Genomic DNA, 19,978 nt, shown 5'->3' with positions numbered 1-19,978 from the left:
AACAAAGGGGCTGGGGCTGTAGCTCAGTGGTAGAGCCCCTGCCTCGCACATGTGAGGCACTGGGTTCGATCCTCAGTACCACATAAAAATAAATAAGGATATTGTGTCCAACTACAACTAAAAAATTTAAAAAAAAAAAAAGAAAAGAAATAGTCAACAAAGAGAAAAGGAGACTCTAGGGACCACTCTGATTTCATATTCCCAAAAGGCTATTGTGTGGGATTGAGAGAACACCTTTTCTGTTTGAGCCCAAGGGATTAAACACAGACCAGGGGGTGGAACTTCCAGAGAAATAGACAGCTGAAGCTGTGTGCGAGTTTTCTAAATAGCCAAATCTCTCCTGAGCAGAAATGCCCAGGAATGTCTGGAGCCTCCTGGCCATGGGGCAGTTTAGGCAGACACTTGTCAGACCACTTTCCTGGAAGATTGTGGAGATGGGCCGAATCACGAGACCTTTCCAGACTTTCAACAGGGTAGTTTGGGGTTTGGGGCTCCAAGGCCAGCCTCTCCCAGCCTTCAGAACTCTGGAAGTCTCTGAGCATCACACCTGTGACTTGGCCTGCTCTATCTGATTGTGTCCTTCCTTCCCAAAGTGTCCTCTAGCCTCCCCAGGAGACTGAGGAGAGAAGACCCGCATATCTGGGGCCTGTGTTGCTGGGTGGCCTTCTCCAGGTCTTACTTTTCCCTTGAGGTTAGGTGGACCTTCCTAGGGCAGGATATGGAGTCAAGGCCAGGGTCTGGGCCAGGGGAACTTTGTGGGAGAAAGGCAAGCTGAGGTCTAGGGATGAGCCCCGGGTGAGGGAGGAAATATCCAGAATGAGTGAGTACCTGTCTGGTGCTGAAGCACGAAGGTTCATTTGATGACAACTTCATTAGGATTTTCCTCTCATCATTCGGACTGTGCACCACACTCACACACATATATAACTATTGGAAAAACGATTTTAATACCCATGGCACATTGTCCTTGTGTGATATAAAATCCAATGACATGTGGCATTTGGAAAAGGTCACTTCTCCCATCAGGATTCATTAGCCTGTTTCAGCCTCTACGCCTGCAGGACGGTTCCCAGCTGCCTGTCCCCTATAGTGGGGGCAGCTGGACAGGTGGAGCCCACAGGGACCCTCCCTGGAGAGCAAAGGGCCTCCCCCGAGTGATGACCAGGGAGCCTTTACTTTGGCCAAGCTCCTTCTCTAACATGCCTGGGGAATAAGGAAGGATGATATCCAGAGAAAATGAAGCCCATGACCAGGCAATCATGATTTTGAGGTCTGGGGTACAGGAAGAAGAAAGATAGAAACAGAGCCTCAGTCTGTTTCCTGAGTATCATCCTTTGGGCAGAGGATAGGAGACCTGGGACTTTGAAGTGAGAATTGAATGACCAGGGTGGATTCTATGAGAAAATCAAGGACATGGGGAAGACAGAGGCCTGGGAGGCCATTGTGGCAGGATCCTGGGCTGCCTTTAGGGACCTGACTAGAACCTGCATTCTCCTTATATTCTGTTCATTCTTCTTTCAAAGCTAGGACCCATGTCTGGTCTTCTGGCTCCTCTCTTATGTTCTTTATGTGCTTGGATTTCATCTCTAGGTATGAAGTGGGTGTGTCCTCCACCCAGGCCCCTGGGAACAGGCATTATCTGTCAATGTTGATGGTGGTATGACCAAGGGATGGGCTATCCAACACCAACATCCACTCCTTCTACATTTTACTTGTCGGCCTGTGCTGGCATTGGCATCTCTGTGAAAAGCCCAGCCTTACCAGCTTGGGAAGTTACCTCCTTAACAGCTAAATAGGAGTGGCTTCTACAGATCCTTGTGCTCTTGGCTTGTTAGATGGGAGTCACCAATAGGTCACAAAAGAACTCTGGTTTCAGAAAACAAGAATGAGGATAGTCAGAGTGCAAGGAAAGACTTTGGAAAGATTAGACATGAGGCCAGGCATGGTGGTGCACACTTGTAATCTCAGCAACTGAGGCAGGAGGATCACAAGTTCAAGGTCAGCCTGGACAATTTAGCAAGATCCTGTCTCAAAATAAAATAATATAAAGAGGGTTGGGGATGTAGCAGCTCAGAGGTAGAATGTTCATGTATTCAATCTCTAGGATTCCCCCCACACACAAAAATAAATAAATAACTAGAGCTGGAGACAAGGAAGGTAGTAGGTTCACTCAGATGAGGGGAACAGGGAAGACACACACCCTAAGACAAAGCCTCAGAAGCAAGAAGCCCATGTGTGCAGCCTAGTTCCTGAGCTATGGTGCCCATCTACTCACACACTCACACAACCTGTCTTACTTGTCTGTTCTTGCAATGGGAAAAGGAGGGGTCTCTAGCAAGGAGAAGAAGTATCCAGTGAGACCAAAAGAGGCAGGAGCGCTGAGCGCAGTGGTGCATGCCTGTAATCCTAGCCACTTGGGAGGCTGAGACAGGAGGATCATGAGTTCAAAGCCAGCCTCGGCAACTTATTGAGACCATAAGCAACTTAGACCCTGTCTCTAAAAAAAAAAAAGGGCTGGCTCGGTGATTGAGTGCTCTTGGGGTCAATCCCCTGTTCCAAAAAAATACATAAATAAATAAGTTAAGTAAATAAATAATAAGAATAAGCAGAAGCAGGAGAGTGTGATGTGTCAGAAGCAGAAACCAGGTTAAAATAAGGCTTCAAAGGAGAGAACCACACATTGTGCTAAAGTTGCTGCCAGTAGCAAAAGATGAGGATTTCTGAGACTGACCCTTTGGAACTGGCAAAAATAGGAGCCATTGGCAAGCCTGACAAGAGCACTTTCAAGAGAGGATAGGAAGGAAAGAAGAGAAAATGATGAGTATTGATGTCTCTTGTGGCATGTTGCTCCCAAGAGCAGATATATACATTTATACAAAGATTCATTTATTTGTTTGAGAAACACTTGTTGAGGCCCTAATCTCCATGAGGATCTCTGCACCAGGCACTGTGTATCTGAAGTAAGCAGCCTGGTCCTTGCCCTTGGCATCTTGCAAAGTGATAAATGAGATAAGCCTAGTTCTCCCATGACTTGAACTTCATTTTCTTAACTGTTCAGAGAGCATTGTTAGAAAACTCTGCCCTGTTTACAGAACTTAGAAATGTCCCAAATTTACTGAGCCAGTTCCAAATGTTCTGACCTATTATCATACCATGAGGTGGTCATGCTGGGTTCTAATTTAAAAAAAATATATATTTTTTAATTAATTTTTTTAGTTGTCAATGGATCTTTACTTTATTTCTTTATATATGGTGCTGAGAATTGAACCCAATGCTTCATACATGCTAGGCAAGTGCTCTACCACTGAACTACTACCCCAGCCCCTGGATTCTAATTTTTGATCTAGCAAATGTGGTCATTGCTAGGAGCAGTGCACGTAAAAGTCTTCTGTGACCTGCAGGTGCTCTATCAGTACAAGTCATTGTTCAAAAATGGTCTAGATTAAAGAGGCAGCGTGGCCACTCCTTTCTGTGTGCTTTCAGGGTAACTTGTCCGTCCCTCCTTCCCAGCACTCATCTCCCTTTATTTTTAATGTGTTGTAAGTGCGTGCCTCACTCCAAATAGCGTCTGACGAGGGGGCTGGCATGCACTCTAATTTCTCAATAAAGATTTATTGGATTTCTGAATGGATGGATAAATGGTGGGCGACATAGACAAGCAAACAGCAAATTATGATTTAAGACCAAATGAAATGATAATTATCATCACTAACATTTATCAAGGACTTACTATGTATAAAACCTGATGCTAATTTCTCTACATGTCATCTCACATCTCTCACACCACTCCCCTAGAAAGTAGAGAGCATCACCTTGCAGATGAGAAGCCAGAGGCCCAGAGAGGTTAAGTCACTTGCCCAAGACACAAAAACGAAAGTTCCAGAGGTCCTGAAGTCAGAAGCTCCAGCTCCACCAATCCAGGGTTATTCACTCTGATCTAGCCAGAAGAGTCCTTTGGCCCCTGGGTTGTCCTTCTTTTTGGTCCAATCAATGCAGAACCCAGACAACTGGCCATGAATCCACCACTTAAATCTCCCCTCCTGAGAAGATGGGAGGGGAGGGAGGGGGGATAGTAGAGGATAGGAAAGGTAGCAGAATACAACAGTTACTAATAGGGCATTATGTAAAAATGTGGATGTGTAACCGATGTGATTCTGCAATCTGTATTTGGGGTAAAATTGGGAGTTCATAACCAACTTGAATCTAATGTATGAAATATGATATGTCAATAGCTTTATAATGTTTTGAACAACCAATAAAAAAAATAAATTAAAAAAAAAAAAAAATCTCCCCTCCTTCACCAGGGTAGCCTAAGCAGGCTTGTCCAACTGGAGCAACCGCCAGGGAAGGAACTGAGAGTGGTTCATTCCTCTTTTACAGCCCTTGTCAAATTCCAAGGCAAGTCGTAAATTCATTAACCTCGTAGGGATTAAGCTGTACAGCTTACTTAGCACCATAAACAAGATCATTGGGATGTTGATTTTCCCCTTTTATTGCTTCACTCAAGGAAAGCCTAGCTGGCCCCAGCTCTGGAAACAGAGGTTGGCTCTCCCAAAGCTTGTCAGGATGCTGGGGAAATCCCAGCTGGCTGTCCCCTAGTAGCATTACAGGCAGGACTAGGGCTTGGGGCCCAGGTATACGTAGCCTGAGAATTTCTCCCCCGGCTTGTGTTGGCACAGCCAGAAGTAGCATTTCCAAACCAGCGGCTGAGCTTCTGTCTCTGCAGCTGGAGCTGGGCATGCTGGGGAGAGGCAGAGGAGAGGGGCTCTAAGGCCTGCCCTCCAGCTCACCTGGCTCTCCTGTCAAAAATGGTCTCAAGATGGCATCACCCTTCCTTCTTGCTCCCCCACCCCCTGAGGTTTATCCTAGGAAGGCTATCATTGTCTGTGTGACCCGTCTCTCTTCAACAGAGGCCAGGAACTGTCCCTCTCCTGGGCTTGGGATCCATTTCCTCCTGTCCTGTCTGAGGCCTGGCTCTAGCAGTGATCCTCTCTCCTGGAGCTCCAGCTCTCTTCCCTATCGGACACACAAGACCCCTAGAGTCATCCTCCAGACCTGGTGCCCTCCCAGCAAACACAAGCCTCTCTCTCCTCCCTTCACATTCTAGGATAGGCTGTCCACATTTGACACCTGCCCACACCCCTCCCTCCCTCCCTCCTTAAGCCACTGCAGCTTTACCTACATCCCCACCTCTCCCTTGACCTACTTTTGCCAAGGTCAACAACTGCTGCAAAGTACCAAATCCAGCAACAGCATTTTTAATCATTTATCAGGGGTTCCTAGATGCTGGTGACAATAGTAAGAAAAACAGAAGAGAACTGAGACATTTCAAAAGTTCATAAGCTCAGACTATGCTGGCCCACCTAAGTGCTCACCTTGACTCTGCTGCTTACTAAGTTCTGTGACCTTGAGCAAGAGCCTCACCATGTTTGTCTTTTAAATGGGATAATCATAGTATTGTTTAGATTGCTGAGATGTTGAAGTAAATCATCAAGGCCAAGTCTTTAAGTCAGTACATGGTGCCTAGTAAGTGCTCTGCCTAATATCACACAGCAATCTACCTACTCCAAACTGTCGCCCTCTAGTGGCATTATGATAACTCCCTGTTCTTTCTGCCTCTCACCTCCACCCCACTGTCTTGGACTCTTTGGGCTTTCCCGGTGGTAATCACCTGGAATGTGTTTGCTCAACATATTAATTTAATCAGTGGCTCTGTGTTTGGGGTAGCTAGGCATCAAGAACAATAGTTATCTCATGGATAGAAGTGAGGTGGAGAAAAGAAAGCTATTTTGAAGAGAAGATAATTATATCTGATTTCAGCTTGTTTCATTTGGGAAACAATAAAACATCCAAATGGTTATGGCCTTTGGGCAGAGGACAAATCAGGATGCGAGTGCTGGAGAGAAGCCCAGTTGGAAGAAGGTTTCGGAGTCATGGGAAGAGTTGTAGAAAGTTGATATCTAAAGAGGGAAGAAAATAAATTCTCTGAAAGCAAAGAGCTCAGGAGTGGACCTTGAGTCAGAGGAACTGGGACATGGAGATAGTGCTGACTTCAGGACAGCCGAGGAGGAGCAAAGGAGCGAGGGCAGACCGTGGTGTGAAACGGAAATGCAGGAGCACCAGTGAGAAGCACAGACACTGTGGTAAGGGAGGCCACAGTTTCCACAGGTTTCATGAGCTGCTGAGGATGACACTATGAGAATGACACCAAAGGGACAAAAGCTGCATCCCAGAAAATCAGGAGATGAGACAACAAGCTCAGGCTCTTGTTCCAGGAGGCAGATTAAAGGACAGAAGAAAAGTAGGGTAAAGGGTTCATGAAGTAGCAAGGTTAGGGGGTGTAGCTCAGTGGTAGAGCACTCATCTAGCATGCACAAGGCCCTGGGTTCAATCCCCAGCACCAAAAAAAAGGGGGGGAAAGAGAAAGAATTTACACTTAACTTGGAAGACGGAAGAAAGAGAGCAATAATAACAAGTATGAGGTCCCTGCCAGGGAGCAAGGAAACTGGCCCTAGGAGACAGTAGGCACTAGATTAGGTGAAAAGGCAGAAATTCTGAAAACTGAGAATGGAAGGAACTATTCTGTGTCTGAACTGAAGAGAGGACTTGCCTGTTATTCTCAGTAACAGAATAAAAATATCAACAATGACAATAAAAAGTTTATTTGGTAGCTCAATTTGGGAGATGCAAATCTGAACTGTTTTCCCCCTCTAATCTACACCTGGTCAAATACCTTTCCTTGGATGGGTAGTTGATCGCTTAACAAAATAGGCAGATCCTACCCCCCCACACTTCTAGTTACTTCTGATTTGCACAGATATCAGAAATTCTAATCTGATTTCTGGTTTAAGGTATTCCTCTCCTTTTATTACCCCTTCTCTCCGTGTGTGTGAGATCTGCCTCTGGAACCTTCCTTAGCCAGCAGCTGGGGCATCAGGGTTCTCTGCAGAGCTGGTCATCCTGAAGGGTGCATGTGTTCAAACAACTTAAAATGCCTTAGCCTTGGTTCGCTTCCTCTTCTATAAAATAAGTAACACTAACTTAGAATGCCCTTAGGATTATGTGAAGGATTAGACAAATGCTTGTAAAGCCCCTTATCCACAGCACTTGTCCCACAAATAGAACGCTCATTACTGGGTGCGTGAGGATGGCTCCTGGGCATGAATGTACACTTATGTCTATCAAGATGTGTGTGTGTGTCTGTACCTGTGTGTGCAAGAGAGTGATGTGTGAGCTGGGGATGGGGCACCCTGTGAGTCAGCTATTGTGTGTGTCATTGCCTACAGCTGACCCCCGGAGCTGTAAATCCTGCCTCTATGCCCGCTAGAGTGAGCACTTTATAGCCCAAGGTCAGGCCCATGAATCATAAGTGGGGCTGGCAGGAAGCAATCAGGCAGGGCTGGGTGGAGCTGGGTGGGAGGAGGCCCCAGGATTCCCACCACTTGGAGAGGAGCCTGGGGTGTAACCTGCCATCCCCATCTCCTGGAGATTATGGCCCTGCCTTGACAGGCCCCTCCGTGCTCCAGGGCACCAGCACAACCAGTGGGTGAGCTGTGTGCTTCAGGCCTTTCTCTTGAAGGCTGGGCCCTGAGCCTAGAGCCCACAGCCTGGTGGATGTGGAGCGGCCACCTCCAAGCCCAGTGCTTTTATTTCTTCTTGCTTTTCCAATCTGTCTTGGGGAAAGTGGCCCCAATAAGGCAGCCCTTTCACTCTGAAACCTTTTTATGACTCCAGCCATAATTAACTTGAGTAATAAAATTTTTCAAATCCAAATAGATATAATTAACATTTAATGCCCCTGGTTGGTGCTGGTGGCTGGGCCCATTAAGAACACAGTATTGATTGAGAAGGTGAGCCAGCTGGGCCTGCTGCTGGGCCAGGGGGCAGAGGTGGCTAGAGCCAGGGCTGCCTATGAGCAGGGCCCAAGCCCAGGTGTGAGGCAGGTGGCCAACGCCACCCCCACCTGGGTGACCAGGATGGGACCACTCACTATTGGGGCTGGGTGAACTCCTTCCTGCTGTCAGTCTCCCATGGCTCTCCTACCTTCAGGCCCTGTGGTCCCCAGCAAGCACTTCTGTACCAGCGCTTGCGCTGTCTGACCAATCCTGGAGGCCTGCCTCCTCCCCAGAACTTACCCAACTTCCCAGGACAAGGTTGTGTCTTCTCCCTAAGGAGCCCCCTGGCTTTGGAGCACATCTCTCCCACAGTTCTTCCTGACTTGCACCACTCCACTGTATAGCTCAGGTTGAGCTCTAAACCCATTTAGTCAGAGAAGAAGCCTTATCTATCCCCAGGGCAGGTTTACACCTTCCCACAACTTCACTTCCCCCAGGGAGCTGCACAGTGGTACAGTTCAGGGAGCATTCCTTTGAATCCCACTTCCATGCTATGTGACCTTAGGCAAATACCCAAGCTTCTTCAAATCCCAGTGTCCTTTTCTGTAAAATAAGAATAACAAGAATATCCACCTTTTAAAGATGCAGTAGCATCAATCTTACCTTTCACATCACAAGAGTCCAAGGCCAAGAATCATTGTCTTCATGTTACATGTAAAAACTCGGACTTCGGGAAGGCAAAACCGATATTCTTGTGTCTTCTCTCTGTCTCTCTCTCTCTCTCTCTCTCTCTCTCTCTCTCTCTCTCTCTAAAGTTAAATTTAATATATAAACATCTAAGCTGGGGACTACCTAGGGAACATCTCACTGGAAATAAGATAATTCTAAGACCAGCACACTGTATGCAGGGTTCTCTTGGTCTGGAGGAGCACAAGGGAGGGAAAGGGATGCACATCATAAACTAGTTTAAGTTAAGGCTACATAGGAGAAGCAAGAAGGCTCTGGGACCTGGTGCAAACTAGAATGAAAAATATTGTAGGAGAAATGGGTAAAGGTCATGAATTCAAGGCAAATCCAGCTATGAGAACAGAAGCACTGCCAGGGATTGGGAGGGCACACTGGGGCTTATGTGTGTAACTCTGGGTCTGGGACAGTGGGGGTGCTGGAATAGGTATGTTCCTCACAGAACCAGGCAGTTGCCCACAGGGAGCCTATAGGCCCAGGCCCTGCTGTGCAAGAAGAGTCTATTTAGGGACTGAGTTCCTTTCTTGGTCCATCTTTGCCATTACTGTGTACCCCTGCTCCCAAATTTATAATCTTCTACTCTCCATGAAACAGCATTTCCTGTCTCCAAGGGAAGTGCTTTCCTGGCCTTTAGAAACCTCATTCTTCTTCCAAACTCTCAAAGCCCAACAGGGGCCTTGAATACTTCCTGATTTAGTCCGGGTCTTTATCTAAACTTGATTGTCTGCTTTGTCTACTGCCCCCTTCCAAGACCACTGACACCAGAGCTGGTGCCTAGAAAGGTGTAGATAGGAGGGCATTCCTTCGTCCCTCCATTCACTCATTCACATGACATCACTGGCTGTGCCCAGCCCTGCTAAAGAAAGAGCAAGTAAATATGTAATTATAATCAGAGAAGACCCGGGGTTAGAGGGCATGTGGTGGACCTGAAAGGCTCAGACAAACTGCTTCTGCAAGAGTAAACCTGGAAGCTGAGCTCGAAAGAGTTGTCCAGGCTGAGGAAACAGTGTGTTTAGGAGTCCAACAGTGAGAGAAAATGGCCCATTAGAGAAACTGAAAGAAATCAATGGGACCAGAACAGTGGTGAGCAGGCTGAGAAGCAGTAAGGGCCGAGGCTGTCCAGCTCAGCAACAGTCCACACCAAATGCCCCTCAGGACTTGCTAAAGGACTCAGGCCCTTTCCAGTCCCAGATGCGTATGTGCTGGTGGTGGGACTTAGGGAATCTCACTTGACTTCTGAGTCAAACGGGCATGACAACCTCGGTACCTGCGCCAAGTGTTGAACTGCTTCATGCTGGGCCAGTGCCTGGCTTATTAGGTAAGGTTAGAGACAGGGCCAGGGCATGTCTTCTGAAAAGGACAATTCCAGTCACAAGCCTTAATTCCCTCTCTCTAAATACTGAGGGGGTTCAATAACATGGTCCATATGTCCCACCAGCTCTAAAATGCCTGCAGAACAAAGGCCTATGGGAGGCCTAATGACCCTTATGGCAGGGACTCCTCACTCCTACATTCCCTGACTCCAACCTCACTGGCCCCACTCGCCACCTCTCAGCCTTTATCTTGGTTATTGCTCCACCTTTGCTTTTTTTACTTTTTTTTTTTTTTTTTTTTTTTTGTGGTGCTGGGGATTGAACCCAGGGCCTTGTGAATGCAAGGCAAGCAATCTACCAACTGAGCCATATCCCCAGCCCCAACCCTTGCTTTTCTTGCCACCCTACCCTCTGGACTTCTGCCACTGCCTCCTCCAGGAAGCCCTCTCCCTGAGCCCTGGCCTCATTCTTCTCTCATCAGCCTCGCAGTGGTATCTTATTGGGCCCAGCCTGGCTCTCATTCCTCCACACAACCAGAGAATTGGCTCCCAAACTTTGAGGGTGTTCCATTTCTAAGTTTAAAACAAGTTATGATAAAAATGAAAGGAGAGAACAGACAGAACGACAGACAGAGGCAGAGGGAGGAGGGCAGTCCTTCCTGTGAGCAGCCCCAACCTGAGTCATGGTTCCTTCTCACAGTCCTGCTCTGTGATGACAGCTAAGAACTAGAGAGCAAGGGAGCCTGAGCTGGGACTTCACAGCCAGGGGAGCTGCTGCTGACTGCGAGGTTCATTGCGCAGCTGGTAACAGGCTGTGCCTGGCCAGGCCTCCTAGCTGCCCCTCTGTCTCAAGCCCTCTTTACAACAAACTCCAGCCCAACCCCCTACGCAGCTGCCTCCTCATGACACAGGCCTGTGTTGTCCTGTTGATCACTGACGACTATGACTGGGGAAGGGCCAGGACTCCATGGGAGGAGGATCTTGAGAGCCATGGGCAAAGCCCCCAGGACCCCAGGTTGTCAGCCCTGACCTCTTACACTTCCAGGCTCATAGCAGCTCCATGACCACCCCGCCCCCACCATGCACATACAAAGACACACTAAGACCCACTCTATGCAAGTCCCTCTACTTCAGGTGACACACACCCATCTCATTCATTTATTAAAGTGACAGGGAGGCCAGTGCTGTCCTCAGTGTCTACAAGAAAAGAAGACTGGGGTAGAGGACGACACTGACCCAGACATCCATGGCTAGCAATGCCGAAGCTGGTTTCAACACCAGGTCTGTCTGACTCTAAAACCCGTGTTCCACCCTCCCAGCCTCCTTGCCTCACTCCTGTTTCCTGCTTCAGCCCCATCCCAGCCCTGGGATTCTGCCTGTGACTGAGATACCAGTGTAGATGCAGGGACAGGGAGCAGCAGAGACCAGTAGTAGTAGGGAATGCCAATGTGGAGAGACTTAAGAAGATACAAGCTGGAAGGAGGAGGAGAACATATTTGGTGAGGACTTGGACTCAGAGCTGCCATAGTTTCTCTCCAACTCTCTCTTGGTCATGGAAGCTGAGGCCAGCCCATGGGGACCTGGCACTTGCTTGGATTCAATAGGAAGGTAAGGCTCCCTTCCCTTCCTCCTCCCATGACCTAGACCCAGCAGAAGGCAGAGGAAGATTAGACTGACCCTCCTGTACAGTTGGCCTTTCCTTCCTGATGAGGTGTTTTCACTGTAGTAGAGAGACACAGCACAAGAAAAAGTTCGCTCAAAGTTTTATTCTTAAGTTGAAACATGGCTTTGGCAATGGTTTTCACTTTTCACTATCTCAAGAAACTTTCCCTGCCTAAAGTGCTAAATATCCCAGGGCAGCAGTAGTAGTAGTAGTAGTAGTAGTAGTAGTAGTAGTACTAGTAGGAGTAGGAGTAGTAGTAATAATAATAGCAAACACTAAAATAAAGGGCTTATATGTGCCAACACTATTCCAGTGACTTTATACATAATCTTGTAAAGCAGGTACACTTATTCTTTCCATTTTATAGATGAGGTACAGGGAAGTCAAACAAGTTTTCCAAGGTATTCAAAAGGATCTTTTTATTTCAATGGTTGATGAGAAAGTGTAAAGTTGTAGAGACATTTTGTAAGTGTGGAGTTACTTTATAAATGCAGAGGTAGTTTTCCCTATAGAGGTGTTTATAAATGGGCGGGAGGTGCATGCTTCTGAAAGGCAGCAGTGTTTGGTACATGCAGAGGTATTTTTAATTATGTGGTGCCTCACAGTGTGAGAGATGGCTCTTCCCTGACTCCGACACTCCACACCTGAGGAGTGGGTCACAGTGAACTACCCTCCAGGGCAAGGGCAAATTGCTTCTTAATATAAATTGCATTCCTGGGCTGGGGTGTGACTCAGTAGTAGAGTGGCATGCTTAGTGTGTGTGAGGCCCGGGTTGGATCCCCAGCATTGAAATTTTATTTTATTTTATTTGTTGTTGTTACTAAAATTGCATTCCTACTTAAAAATCACAGACTGTCAGACTTGGAAAAGGTAAACTCTCACAGACCAAATCATATAAACCTATTGCCCCTGCAGGAATCTCTTTCTTTGCTGCCTGCCCAGAAGAGCCAGACAGTAGGCAGGAATAGGAAGGAAGATGGTCCCTCAGAAAGAAAAGCCCTGGAGAGTGTCTTGCCTACCAACTCCCCACAGAGCCATACCTCCTCCCTCTTAACCTGCAGTCAGGGCTGGGCTGATGGATACACTTCCTCTCTGCCTTCCCCAAGTCCTGGGAAATGGAGCCCTTAGGACAGAGCAGAACAGCATAGGATTGGCAAGGACAAGGCTCTCTGTTCACAACAGTGAAGGACCTTAGAGGCCTGGAACATGCCTGTTCTCCATGAGGCTGCCCACTTGTTCTTTTCCTCTGCTGCCCTCGGAGCTGACTCCAGGAGGAACTTTGTCCAGGCATCTGTGCCCAGACCCTACTGCCTCACCATCCTGGCCCAAACTGGCATCCAAAGGAAAGCATGGCAGAGGACCAAGAATTATCAGAGAGGCCAAGGGGGCTTTTGGTCTTGGACTGATGCGATGGATGGCTCTTTGGGAACTGGGGCAAATTTGGGGAACTAGAATTGGATTGGGGTTTAGATTTAATTTTAGGACTTGGGCTAGGAGGCAGAGCTGGGTAGGCTCAGGGAACTGGGTTTATATTTTGGTTCAGAGCTTCTCTAGAAACTACATGCTTCATGTGGTCTAGCTAAGTCTGTCTCCAAAAGAGGGGATCTGTCATAATAACCCTTGACCTCTAATTTTGAACTTTATTGAAAGAAATAGAAAAGAGGGTGAGGGTTGATTTTGAAAGAAAGTGGAGTTGGTGTCCTGCACTGGAGAGCTGCTTCATTAGGAACCTGCTACTCAAAGGATAGCATGGATATCACATAGGAGCTTGGAAGAAACGCAGTCTTGGGATCCACTCCAGAATGGCTGACTTAGAATCCACACCTAAATGTGAACCCCCAAGTGTTCCGTGTACACGTAAAGTTTGAGGAACCCTGTGAAGGCTTTCTTGGCAGGAAGCCAAGAGACACCCAGTACCTTGGCCTGCTCCAGGGCCCCTGCCTAACACCCCCTCCCAGTGCTGGAGCCACAGTGACACCTACTGGCCATGGGCACCTAGACCACTTCCTCTAGGACATCTGGGCCCTATGGTCCAGCCCTGCCTGGCCTGCAACCTGAACTGAAGCAGACATTCCTGAGTTCTGGGGATCTGGCTTCCCCATTTGGACTGGAGCAGGCACAGGAAGAGCAGGCGCAGTGTGGAGCAGGGATGTGCAGACTGGAGCCTGAGGCCTCCGTGGGAAAAAGGCAGGAGAAATAAGGAGGTGTTTCACAAGTGCACAATGCTCGGGACACATCCCAAGCCCTGGCCTTTCCTCCAGACTCAGTAACACTGGGAACATGTTTGTCTGCTCTCTTCACTTAACCCTCAGCCAGATGAACAGCTGGCTTCCCATCCCAACCAGCATCAGGCTGAGGCCCCTTGGGGGTATGGTTTGGACCTATGTCTAAATGCCTCTTCCTGGAAGTGGATTTTTAGGAGGGACCATTAAAAAGCACCTCAGGGAAGAGGAGAGGGTAGGAGGTAGAATATTTCTGATATAGGTCAGTGGTTGATAGAGACTCTCATGACTGAATTATAAGTCAAAAGTGAAGACTGAATCCAAAGAGTAGTAAAAAGATAGGGAAGGAAGCCAATCCACTTCCAGGGCAAGGCTCAGCTGATGGACTCCCAAGGGACCTGGTTTGCCCAGGGCTACCAGTGAGGAGAAAAAGGCTTCTTTCTGTGCAGTAGTGATCTGCACCCCCACTACCATGCATCATTCTGGATCCCATTTATTTCTGGATGCTCTCCCCCTAGTCTGCTCTCAGCAGTGAGAAGGGTTTGCCTGAGAACTAAATGAATGTGATTGCCCACCAGTGCCTGCCATTAGTGGTGATTAGTTAAAACATCAGAGTCTAAACAGTCAATTGGTTCTAATAATTAATACTATGGCTCAATGGTGATTGAGAGAGGGAGGGAGGGAGGGAGGAAGGGGGGGAGAGAGAGAGAGGAGAGAGAGGAGAGAGAGAGAGAGAGAGGAGAGAGAGAGAGAGAGAGAGAATATGAAACTGAAAGAGAAACAGGGTTAACCAAGGGGCCCTTGCTGTGTAGCTACCATTTTTAGACCCACATCTAGTAATACAATACCAGGGTGCATCTAGCTCTGAATCCTGTGCTTTTTTGTAAGACATTTTACATAAATTACATCATTGAGTTATCACAACTACCCTGTTAGGCAATATTATTATTATCTTCATTCTATAGCTAAGAAAAATGAGGTATGGGAAGATAAAAGCTACTAGATGCTCAATAACAATTTGTTGAATGAATAGATAAATAAATGAATGAAATAGCCAGAACTGAAATTCAAACCCAGGTTAACCCTAATGGGTAGGGAGAGGAGAATGGGGGGGCATGCCTCATATACCCTTCTCAGTCTCAACATACTTCTCTCTCTCTCTCTCTCTCTCTCTCTCTCTCTCTCTCTCTCTCTCTCTCTCATACACACACACACACACACACTTCTCTTACACACGTTTTTCTTTCCCTCACACACACCTCTGTCTCTCTCACACACATATCCTTCCCTTTTCCTCCCTTTCTCACCTCTCTTTTCTCTCTCTCAAATACCCCTCGCTCTCTCTTTTCCTCTCCCTCCCTTTTCCTCACACAAACCCACCTCTCTCTCCTACTGTACCCCCTCATACACACAGGAACCTCCATCACACCTCCCTGGTGGTGTGCCCTGCCCCCACCACATGTCTCTCACTTCACACACAATGCATCCCTATCATACACAGCCTTGTTCTCGCCCCCCTCCCCCATATAATCATCTCTCACAGGCTCCCCTGCACCAGCCTGCCTCCCTCCCACTCACACTCAGTCACCTCTCCCTTTCACACTCACACACCCACCTCCCTCTGAAACACACTTCCTTTTCTCTTACATCCTGATGTGTCCCTCTCCCTCACATACACACCTGCCCTCTCCAGGGCCCTGGTCTGTCTCCCTCAGTGCTGTACCTGTAGTTCTTAGAATATCACCAGCCCAGAGTGCTCAAAGAGTGTTTGGGACATGATGGAAACATACCTCTCCACCTCCAACACAGACCACCCTCTCCCTTCCACACTTCATCCCACACCACCACACACAGGTGTGCACTCTGGGCCTCACTCAAAACCAGCCCTTCTGCACTCCTGTGGTTTTTTGTTTTGTTTTCTTCTGCTTCTTCTTCTTCTTCTTCTTTTTTTTTTTTTTTTTTTTTTTTTTGTGGTGCTGGGGATTGAACCCAGGGCCTTGTGCATGCGAGGCAAGCACTCTACCAACTGAGCTATATCCTCAGTCCTGCACCCCTGTTTCTTGCCCCTCCCCCAGGAGTCAGGCAGGCCCCAGAGGCCTCCACTGTGCACTCTCTAGTTGGACTTGCTAACCTTTAAATTGTCCCCCTAATCTCAAAGGGCTGAGTGGACTTCCCTGCCTGAAACTGGGGAGAGGATACTAGGGAGGGGGCTGAGCTCAGAGTCCTCACAGTCATCCTGGAGCAGGCTCAGCCGCTCCCCACCCCCTCCCCAGGTCAGGAGCAGCAGCAGGAGCAGCAGGAGCAGGATGGCTGTGTGTGCATTGCTATTAATCACCCCTCCTGGTCCACTAACGAGGCTAATGCGGTAAGTGACAATAGCCCATCTTGGTTCCTGATTTAGGGGCTCGGGACGGAAGCTGGGCTCCTGGGAGTGAAGACGTGAATTCTCCACGACACTAAACCTTCAAATAAATCTCCTCCAGTCAGAGAAGCCCAGGGCACTAAATCCCACGCGCCGGTAATTGAAACCCTTAGAGCTTTCTTGGGTAGGGAAATTGCTGAGAGAGCGCGCACGCAGCCCAGGGGTTCTGGGTGGGGTGGTGGGCCAGGGTGGAGGCCTGAAGAAGTCTCTCTGAAGGGGGAGGTTTCCAGGGCCCCTCTAAGAGCATGTGGGCATCTGCCTGTCTTGATGCATACATCTGTTTGCCCATATTTTTAGCATGGAATTTACTATCTGGCTATGTTCCTGTGGTCACTGCTCACCCATTTTCCACCAGGTCAATGAACGCTTGCTATTTCAGGGAGGAACCATTAAGGAGCTTCTCTCTTTTGAGAGCTTCCATCTTTTGAAACTCTTGGCACATCTCACTCTTACTGACCATGAGCAAGTCTTCATTTAAGCAAAAGGGATTTTCAGCATTCTTTCCATTGCCTTCTGTCACCTATTCCTGCCTCTCTCACCCCGACATTCTCACTCCCCAATCTCCCACTCTCTTTCCAGACATTCTCCTATAGGCCTTTCAAGTCCTTGTCCCATTAACACGTGGTCACTGAATCACTCAACAGTTACTGACACAACACCCAGTTCTCTGCCAGATCCCAGGGTGAATCAGGTAATTTCCCTGCCCTCAAGGAGCTCAGAGCAGGAAAGTGGATACATAATTGCAGTATTATATGTATGTAATAACAGAGGTACAGACCTATAGAACAGAGAATAATAACTATCAGGGAAGGCTTCAAAGAGGAAGCATTGTCTGATGATAGACTTAAAGAATAAATAAGAGTAGTTACAAGTTACCCATGGGAGACAGACGTCATGGGCATTATTGGCACTGAGAATCTAGGTCTTGTCCAGCCAGAGCACACAGTATTCCTGAAGGGCATGTGAGACTGAAGAAGGGCTTGGGAGATGAAGATTTACACTTTGGGCTTCCGGGGCCAGGGAAGGGTCTTAGTTGCTGAACGATAGGATCTGATTTGTGTTTTAGGAAGCACTTTTTATCTGTAGAGATGGAAATAGATTAGAAGGGAGAGAGATGTGCTAGCAGACTTAACAGTAAAGATTGAAGGTGATGATGAACCAGGGTGATGGAGAAAAGTAGTTCCCATGGGTACCTAGGAGGTAAAAACAGCTAAGATGATTTACTGAATTTAGGGGCCTGAGTAAAGAGTTACGAGCCAAGATTGTTGATTTAGGGAAGGCTGTGGATGATGGTGCCACTCACTAAAACAGAAAAGCAAGGAGAGGGCAAGGTAAGTCCCATTTCAGACAGGTTGAGCTTGAAAAACCCATGGGACATTCAAGTGGAGAATCTTCTCAAGGTGTCATATGTGGGTCAGCACTGGAGGTAAGAACTGAGGGAATGAAGCCTGAGTAGACATCACACATAGAGTGTGCAGAGATGTGAAGGATGGCAAGGATAATAGTGACCATGAAGTAGCAGAGTGGCTGACAGCATGAAGGCTAATGTTAGGTTATCTGGGTTGAAAGTCCAACACATCCTCTCACTGCATAACCATGGGCAAGTTATAGGACTTCTCTATGCCTGTTTCCACATTTATAAAATGCAGATAAATAGTGCAGTGCTTGTCATAGAGTAAGCATGAGATCAGTATTATGGCTTCCCTTCCTCCTCATCTCTTCAATTCCTACCCACCCATCAGTTCAGCCTGTGTCTCTTCTTCCGGGAAGTCTGTCTGGATTTTCCTGACCAGGGCAAATCTCCATATTATGGGCCTCTTTAGCACTGTTTAACACAACTGCTATTTTACAATTGTTTGTATAAGTATTTTATTGCAGTTCCCTCACTAGACTGGAAGCACCACTAGGATGTAGATTTGGTTATCTCCCTAGAGCCTGGTATAGTGCTTAACACATGAGTGACATGCAACACATATATATGGAATTAATAGATAATGGATTAACTGGAGTATCCATTATAGTTAGCAAGTGATGATCGTCAAGGACCTGATTGGGAGCAGTTTCCATAGAATGGTGGAGATGGAAATCAGTCTGCAGTGAGTTAAGGAGAGGCTAGGAGATAAAAGAGCATGAAGAGCAAGAAAGAGTCTTTGGAGCATCTTAGATGAGAAGGAAAAGATGTTTGTTACAGAAGGGATGGAAAGCTTGCTGACACGGCTGAACTATGGGAGAGACTCAGAGTTTATGCACTCATGGAGGGAAGCAAGAAGCAGAAAGGGGAGAATGCAACAGAGAGGGGGAACCAACATTTTCCCCAGGGAACACAGGCAGGAATGGTACTCTAAGCCCAGGAGAAGCAAGTAGGTTAAAACAGAAATACAAATACCTCTTTCACGGAGACTGGAGTGAGAAGGAGGTGAGCTGAGGAGAGATGAGGGAACTCATGCCTAAGGATTCACCATTTCTGAGTGAAATAAGAAGCAGGGCCACCTAGAAAGAGAGGGGGACAGAAGGTGGGGAGGTGCCCCAAGATGGTGAAATATTGTTGAATTGTCTCAGTGGGAAAGGAAAGTCAGAGGCGACTAAGAACATGTAAAGGGATTGCTTAGTAGTGCTGAGATTGGAAACTGTGAATTTTTCTTGGCATATATCTGCGTGATTTTGTGATTTTCCCCAGCTGCGCTTAGCCGCCTGTGTGTCTGAAACAAAAAGAATAGCTGGAGCATGGCAAAGCCAAAGGAAGAAAAAGGTTGAGTGTGTTGATGAGAGGGTGTTGGAATGATGTGCTGTGGGGTCCAGTCTGGCGTCCATGAGTAAATGGAGGCTTGGGAGTTGAGAGGCAGGTAGAGGGAAGAACAAATATAATGGGCACAGAGTACAAAGCTGGGAGAGGGCTAGGGGAGAGGGAGTTCTACCACAGAGCAAGTTAGGTTGTTGACAAGATCCTCCAGGAATAAGGAGAGTGCAGGAGAAAATAAGAGGAGCTGAGAAGGTCAGGGAAATGACAGGACTCGGCTGAGAAAGGTGAGTGTCAAAGTCCTTGTGGAATGCAGAGAATGGTGGAAAACAGAGATGGAATTCAGGGTGGAGACCTCCAAGAGCCCACTGAGTCGAGAAGCAACAGACTGCAAGATACTGGCCTCACTTCCTGGCATGAAGAGCATGGAGTTGGGAGAAAACTCCAAGGACAGTAAAGAAGTGGTATCTCCAGGGATAAGTCAGGGTTCAAGGAATATGAAGAGAGGAAGTAAAGGGAGTCTCCAGAACTGAGGATGAAGAGGAGGTTACTGGCCTGGTACCCATGGGAAGGTGGTAGAGAGACATCAGCTGGAGCCACCTCCAATCCTCATGTCAACAACATCACTCTGGGGACTGTCTACATCTCTAGCCTTCCTTCCCTGACTTGATGTCTCTCCTGCTACTCCCCACTCCACCCCATATGCACATTCCCCATCTAATACATCCATCCATCCCTCCTCCTCCCACACTCCCTCCCCAATTGTCCCTCCCCGGACCCTTCCCCTGCCCTGCCCCACCCCAGCCGGCCTGAGTGAGCAGGAACCCCTGCACCTTCATTTCTCAGGTCACTGCTTGGCTAATGGGCTATTAATTTGCTCAATCGTCCCCTGTGAGGCAAACTCAATTTCTGCCAGCCAGTCGTCCCTCCCTGTCGACAGCGTGATTGATTGGAGGAACAGCTGTCACCGCCCGGCTGCCTGCTCCCTGCCTCCTTCCCTCAGAGTCTGCACCACCCCTCCTCCTCGGGCCGCCGCCCCGCGC

The 19,978-nt window shown here is 47.8% G+C and overlaps 1 protein-coding gene across 2 annotated transcripts in view; it reads left to right on the top strand.

The window, feature by feature from the left end:
- Positions 1-19,978, top strand: part of Rnf220 (ring finger protein 220) — a 214,889-nt gene that overhangs the window by 146,702 nt on the left and 48,209 nt on the right. The gene's annotated exons all lie outside the window — the stretch shown is intronic.

Source organism: Marmota monax, unplaced genomic scaffold, assembly GCF_021218885.2.
Source record: "Marmota monax isolate L192 unplaced genomic scaffold, Marmota_monax_Labrador192_F-V1.1 WCK01_AAM20220418_F8-fsc00008, whole genome shotgun sequence".
Lineage (NCBI taxonomy): Eukaryota > Metazoa > Chordata > Mammalia > Rodentia > Sciuridae > Marmota > Marmota monax.
The sequence above is the reverse complement of the archived record's forward strand: the minus strand, read 5'-3'. Positions and strand labels throughout refer to the sequence as shown.